Source organism: Amphiura filiformis, chromosome 13, assembly GCF_039555335.1.
Source record: "Amphiura filiformis chromosome 13, Afil_fr2py, whole genome shotgun sequence".
Classification (NCBI taxonomy): Eukaryota; Metazoa; Echinodermata; class Ophiuroidea; order Amphilepidida; family Amphiuridae; genus Amphiura; species Amphiura filiformis.
In genome coordinates, this window is record NC_092640.1 from 11,042,523 (window position 1) to 11,050,227 (window position 7,705).

Below are 7,705 nucleotides of genomic sequence, written 5' to 3' on the forward strand. Positions count from 1 at the left end.
ATCAGTTATACTTAACAGAAATCTGCAAAAACGAACCCCCTAACTCGGAGGGCTGGCTACGGGCCTGGTGGTTATGGTTATTTGGAGAGTGAGTTGTCACCTTCATCAAATTGGAAATAGCTAGGTCAAGTTGGGATGTGGTGTATGTGTTATGTTATTGTATTGGGCATGATTGTACTTTGAAGTAGGGGTTCATTTGGAGAGTTCAAATACAGCATTGGAAGAGTTTTGTGTAAAATGTGGTGTGCTACTATTATGTTAATGTCATTTGGCATTTTCTACTGAAGTGGGGAGGATAATTGCCCGGAGGATGCATTTGGAGATTGTTCAATTTGTGATTTGGAGAGTTCAAATATTGAGTAACAGAAAGTGCGTTTAGTGCTGGTGGTGATACATGTATATCAACTTGATTGAGGTGTTGGCTTGGTTTTCACAAATTAAAAACTTTTTAATCACCATTGTTTAAATCACAACTCACAAGACCTGAACCCTCCAAATGACCCCCACCCCACTTTAAAATACAGACATGTCCAATACATGATCACATAACACACCACATCCAAATTTGACCAATATAACATTTCCAATTTGATGAAGGTATGTGACAACTCATGACATCTCCAAATGACCAAGGGTGAAAATAAGAAAGCTTTTACCAGGGGCCATTTCCAATTATTAAGGGGGCAATAAAGATGTACTGGATGAGTTAAATAAGCACTAGTTACTTTGAATTTTATATTTTTGGTTCACTATCCAGGGGGCCAGTTTTGTGAGAAAAGTGTCCCCTGGTCAACTACAATTGAGATGGGACCAGGGGCCATTTCAGAGTTTCTGGGGGCCAAACGGCTCCTGTCTCCCACTTAATTTCACCCTACCCCCACTTCAAAGTACAAATATCCCTAAGACATCAACATAACATGTACCCCAACAACATCAGTAACATGCTCTTTTCACCTGGGTCACTAAATGGCCCAACCAATTTGATCACCCTACAATGTATGCATGATGAATAGAATAATGAATCTAACCAGTCTACCAGAACATCTGTTTATACTTTGAGTCGCTTCCATTCGGTACGCACAGATATAGGGTCCACAACTTCCCCCCTAAATACTTTTTTCAATAAATCGAAAAATATTTGACAAAATGCAAATGTGTAAAAAGATATAAGTAGCCTTATTTGTTTTACACATGTGGACCAAATTATAGTGTCACACGTCATTGCGTTCAGTCACAATTAATGGTTCATTTATGTGAAAAAAGAGACCGCTTCAAACAATGTTAACAGTGGTATCCGAGTCCATGGGAGTCAGATCTCAAACAATACAGCAGGCCAGGCCTATGCATGTGTTTGTTTTAAAAGAAAACCTGACTGCTATGGACTCAGGTGCAACTTTTAAAACTGCCTCTTTTCTTCACAATTAACCATTGTGACTGAACCCGGGGGGTGGTACTCAGTACAAATGACCATACGGGGACGTGCCGCAAACACGGGTAGCATTTTCGGCCTTCTGGTATATCAATGACCCCTTTTTCAAAGCCTATTTTGGTATATGAATGGGTCCTTTTTTCAAAATTTTCTCAATTTTTTCGGAAAACAGCCTAATTTTTCCTTAATCTAGCCAAAATTTTCCCAAAATTTTGGGAGAATTTCTAAAAACTAAGGCAATTTTGGTTAAATTCGGCCGAAAATTTTGATTTTTGGTATATCAATGGGTCCAAATTTCTTGAAGAATTGGTATATTTATGGGTCCACTTCTAAAATCTCAGTGGCACGTCCCTACCAAAACCAAACTTGAGTACTTCGGGACTGAACGCAATGCAATTAACTTAAAGCAATTTCCATGATTGTAGTCATCCATGTTAAAGAGCTGCCTCGATCTTTATACTTGAATATCTGTTTTAATTTCTTCTTTGTTCTTTAGTGGTGATCAGATCCGTCCAATAAATATGGCACCGTCTCTCAAAGGACACACAAAATGGGAAGTTTACCTAAGGCCTCACAGGTGTAAATATTGCAAACGATTTTCCCATGATGTTAGACAATATCTGTGTCACCGCCGTCGTCATGAGCAGCGGATTCATCATTACTGGTATAACTGCAAGAAGGAACCGGCTCCAACCAACCCAAGGGAACTACCAATTCCTACAGATAAGACAGTTGATGTAAATGAGCAAATTCCCACTCGCCTTACCTACACAGTAATCTCTGCAAAGGATGTCCTACGCAGGGATGAGAAGAGGTCTTACAAATGCAAGTATTGCAAAGAAAACTTTAAATATATGAGAGAGCTTACCATACATAAACAGACTCATTACATAGAGAAGTCTTGGCCTTACCAATGCCATTATTGCAAGATAGGCTTCTCGAAAATCACATACTTAAATAAACATAAACACAGTCATTTCTTAGAGAAGTCTTACAAATGCCAATATTGTAGGAAAGAATTCTCAGGATATAAGCGATTTAAAAATCATGAACAAAAAATGAACTGCAAGACGTCTTACAGATGCCAGCACTGCAAGAAAGACTTTGAATACTTGGGAGATCTCACCAAACATGAAAAGACTCATTACACTGAGAAGCTTTACGATGCCAATATTGCAAGAAAAGCTTCTCACAATCCAATTATTTAAAAAGTCATGAACAAATTCATAAAATAGAGAAGTCTTACACATGCCAATATTGCAAGAAAGGCGGCTTCAAACGAGTTAGTGACTTAACATGTCATGAACAAATTTACTGCGAGAAAGGCGTCACCCAATCGAATTATTCTTTTCAAATAAATCATAAACGAACGCATACCGATGAGCAATCTTCTACCAAAAAACATGAAATACACACAAACCTGAAGCCTAAGTACCAATGTAAATACTGTCTTAAAGGCTTCCCTGCGGTTTCAAAATTAAGAAATCATGAAAGTATTCATACTAGAGAGAAGCCTTACAAGTGTCCATTCTGCAATGAAGGCTTCAACTTTAAAAGCTTTGTGAAAGCACACGAAAGAATTCATACCACAAAACCACTTCATAAGTATACAATATGTCAAACAGCTCCAAGCCATGTGCAGAGATTAACTCCGAGTCATACGCAAAGATCAGCGAATCATAAGCAAGGATTAGCTCCGAGTGGTACACCAATATTAATAGCTCCAATTCAGAGTCACACACAAAGATTGGCTCCGAGTCATGAGCAAAGATTGGCTCAGCGTCAGAGTCATACACCAATATTAATAGCTCCGGCTCCGAGTCACACACAAAGATCGGCTCCGAGTCATGAGCAAAGATTGGCTCAGCCTCAGAGTCATACACCAATATTAATAGCTCCGCCCGAGTCACACACAAAAGATCGGCTCCGAGTCATGAGCAAAGATTGGCTCAGCCTCAGAGTCATACACCAATATTAATAGCTCCGGCTCCGAGTCACACACAAAGATCGGCTCCGAGTCATGAGCAAAGATTGGCTCAGCCTCAGAGTCATACACCAATATTAATAGCTCCGGCTCCGAGTCACACACAAAGATCGGCTCCGCAACAAATGCAAAGATTAGCTCCAAGTCCATCATTAATTGCTCCGAAACCAAGGCATGTGCAAAGATTAGCTCCTGCTTCAGAAATATTGGGTGAAGTTCAAGAACATGTGCAACCCAAAGAGAGCCCTTACAGATGCGCATACTGCAGCGAAGGCTTCCAATATTCCAATGCTTTATTAACACATGAGCAAATTCACTGTAAACTTAGGAGTAATTTTCGTTGTCAATACTGTAGCAAAGCCTATGCATCAGCTGATACCTTGAAAAATCATGAACAAATTACTCACACTAATGTCATACACCAATATTAATTAGCTGTTACTCCTAGTCAAGTGCAAAGATTAGCTCCGAGTCATGTGCAAAGATTAGCTCCTGCTACAGAAATACTTCCAACAATGGGTGAAGTTCAAGAACATGTGCAGTTCACACATGCCAGATAGAGCCTTTACAGATGCGCATACTGCAATAAAGGCTTCCAATGTTCCTATGATAAATTAACACATGAGCAGATTTGCTGTAAATTTCCATTGCTAATACTGTAACAAAACCTATGCATCAGCTACATGTAGTACCTGGAAAACTCAAGAACGATTGCACACCGACACAAGAGGCAAAATTGGGCTATTCCATATCAAATCCACACTCCCTGTGCATGATTTTAGAAATATCTCCCACAAGGGGAGTAAGTTTTTCAAATGTGATTGGTCAGAGACAGAGTTAATCATTTTGAAACCTACATGTATATCCCCCCTGTATTATGGCGTTACCTATATCTTCCACAACTGGATTGAGTATTTCAAATGGAATCCAATATTGTCTATTTGATTCAAAACTTATACTCCCTCTGTAGAAGACTTTGGCTAAATCTTCCACAGGGGTGGTGTGGATTTTAAATGGAATAGCCCAATATACCTAAAGAGGCATCAAATCCAGTATCAATTGTTAACTTCTCAACCATGTTGAGTTGATTAACTAATTAAACATGCGTACACATTGCACTGAACGAAGATCGAACGAAGACATTGCACTGTACACATTTCATGAAAATTAACTAAGCTATTAACGCCCGGCTATTATTATTTCCTTTGTTGAATGAAGCGAGCGTACACATTACAAAATTAGCTTCGTCAAGCGAAGTATTCCTTCGTCAAAACAACCTTTTTAGCTTTGTTGAACAAAGCAATTTTAATCTTCGTCAAAGGAAGAAAAGTGCAAACACATTAGGAAAAAACGATTTTTAATCTTTTGTTCGAGGTTCGTCGAAAGAAAATTTTCTAATGTGAAAAGGGTCAAAGAGTGAACCTCAAAAAGTGCTTTATTTTAGGAGTTTAATGTCCCCATCCCACACATGTCTACATCATACATCATTGCGAATCTTGATATGTCTACTTTTATGTTTGGTATGATAGAATTCCCAAGTTGGGAGAAATGTGTTTTCATGACCTTTATATAAAATTATTAAAATGTTTTGAATAAAACTAAAATGTGTATTTTGTATAGTCGCAAACTCCCTCTAAACCCTTTGATAATTTCATTAATGTATCATCCCCAATTTTGTCTCGCCAAAGATAACAAACTATGTAAACTGTAATCACTTTTTTGTATGTATGCATTTGTTTTCACCGAGAATCGTGGACCATCTATGATATGTCACTCATAAAGTGCAGACCCAGACCAACCGCGGATGTCCACACTCGTAAAGTTGTAAGAAAGCGGCAGAGGGCTATGCCATAATATTGCATAGGGTATTATGTTCTCTATCGTATGTGTAATACCAGGTCCACTGTTTGGTGCCACAAAAGTCCACGCTTTCAATAGTGAAATATCAGTGTGTAGAAGTCCACGGTTACGCTGGGAACTACTGTGATGATACGAGGCTCACTGGGTCCACATTTGTCTGCAAAAACTAGGACCATAGCTGCACTATGGGAACTTTCACATAATCATAACATGTTGAATATGAACAACATCTACCAAGAAATATTTTTCACACAGATACAATGATATACCTCTACTCAATGCACAATTTTGCCTTTCGTTAATATTTAAATCTCGCACATGTGACCGTTGATTGGTTAACATTTAAATCTTGCGCTCCATGATCAGATTTTTTTTTTTGGTCTTTTGGTGAAAAACAAGTCATCATCAAACTATTAACTATCACTCAGCTTGTGTACAGCCTATCTATATGAGTAGGGGTAATGAAGGGGAGAATGTTTGTTAATTGGGGGAGGGTGGGGAAGTTTTTTCAAAAAATATGATCATTATATGATAGGCCTATATCTTTCGTGAGTGCTTTTTCTCAGCATAGCAAATCCCAGGAGCAAATCAGAATAACGTTTGAAATTTGAATTTTGCACTTTAAAAAAATTAGGAAAGACTGACAGCATACAGGCCTAACAAAATTACTTTTTGACATAATCTGCCCCCTCCCCCGGTTTGAATAGGAATAAGTTGGGAATATTCTCCAATCAAATCGAAAAGAAAAAAAAAAGGGCAATATAGTTTTGTATGAAATGTGATTCAAAAACACAAGCTGGGAAAATGTAGTAAAACAGCTGACTCTAACTGATTGCGCCACAAAGAAAGATGCTAGTAATACATTTGAGGTAAAAAGACAAACTTATGAAAAAAAGTCGAAATCATTTATAAAACTAATTGAAAGCTCTCACCTGTGTTTTATTTTCATGATTTTACAACAGAAATCAAACTACATGTATATCCATAAAGCAAACAAGTACAAAACAAAGGCAATTCAAAAAAGATTTTAAAGTGGGGGGGGTGGAACAGGAAGCAGCTGCAAGGCTAGCCATATAGCCTACACACTTAAAAATAGGTAGTCAAAAATGACCCTTAAGTAGTTTGACCCGGTACATGAAGTCAAATGTAGTTAAAAATTACTACATTTAAGGTCAAAAAATGATTTAACCCCTAACAGAGTCAGTTGAAAAATAACCCTATTAGTGTCAAAAAATGACTATATCCGGGGGTCATTATTAGAAAATGACCCCTAACGTAGTTGGAATGACTACATTCATATATCATGGCTGACTGCCTTTACTTTAATATACCGATTATCCTAAAATGATGTAATACAAACATTTTTGTCAAAATACACACATATTTTAGGTTTTTAAAGATCTAAAAATCCCAGCCGGCAATTGCCTCCCCGTGAGTTGAAACGAAATCAGACAGTGTCTGACATGATTTCAATTTTGATTTTCCATTTTTTAAAGCAAATTTCTAGGGGGGGGGGGGGGGAATGACTTTCAAGAGACAATTTTAGTGTCTCTTTTCTGTCATACTTAAAGTTATATGTGACACGATCAAAGGAAATGAGTCGGATGTCGCTAATATTGATTTCGAGATATTGGTAAAGTGTTAAAATTCTTTTGTTTTATATTGTTTTCAGCGATTGATAAATTGATGTAACTTTGCAAAGAAAAGTCATATCAACATGGGGTTTTCAGTTTCTGAAAGCTCTAAATGTCTTCTTAGAAACCTATGTAAATGTGACATTTATTGGTAGGCGTTGTCCAACTTTCTCTAGCAATGATGGTGATGTTCACTAGTAGTAGTATTACTACCCATGCATACCTTCTGTCTACCGAGACTAGTGGTTCAAGAACTGCCTTGTTTGTAAATATTATTCCTTGCACATGTCCCCCTCTTCCAAACAACATCAGTGGCGTAGGGTGGGTCATATTGGGGGGGGGGGCACTGACCATGATCGGGGCACAAGCCATTTTAGGCAATTTTCCTATGGGATTTTCTCAAATTTCAGATCGATTGGTGGGCACGTGCTATGATGCTACTCCACTGAACAACATGTTCGATAACAGCTCCCCCTTAAAATGAATTTGTTAATTTTTTTGTTGTATATACTCAAAAATATACATTTTTGTTGCCTGGGGTGTATGTTCGACTGAAAAATGTTGATAGAATACTTTGCTTGAATTAATCGCTGCTGTGCAATAATTTATAGGAGTCCCGGGGAGGGTAAAGTTGGGGGGAGTACTTTTTGGCAAGCCAAATGGGGGGGGGGGGGAAGCAATTTTTAAAGGGAGTATGGAAACGCTTCATGGGCGGCGGAACCGGGGGGGCCAGAGGCCCCTCCACTTTTTTTTACCGGGGGGCCTGGCCCCCCCACTTTTAACCCATAATGTGCTATG

The 7,705-nt window shown here is 38.4% G+C and overlaps 1 protein-coding gene across 1 annotated transcript in view; it reads right to left on the bottom strand.

Annotated features, from left to right (window-relative positions):
- Nucleotides 1-7,705, bottom strand: part of LOC140168002 (nephrocystin-3-like) — a 279,876-nt gene that overhangs the window by 201,084 nt on the left and 71,087 nt on the right.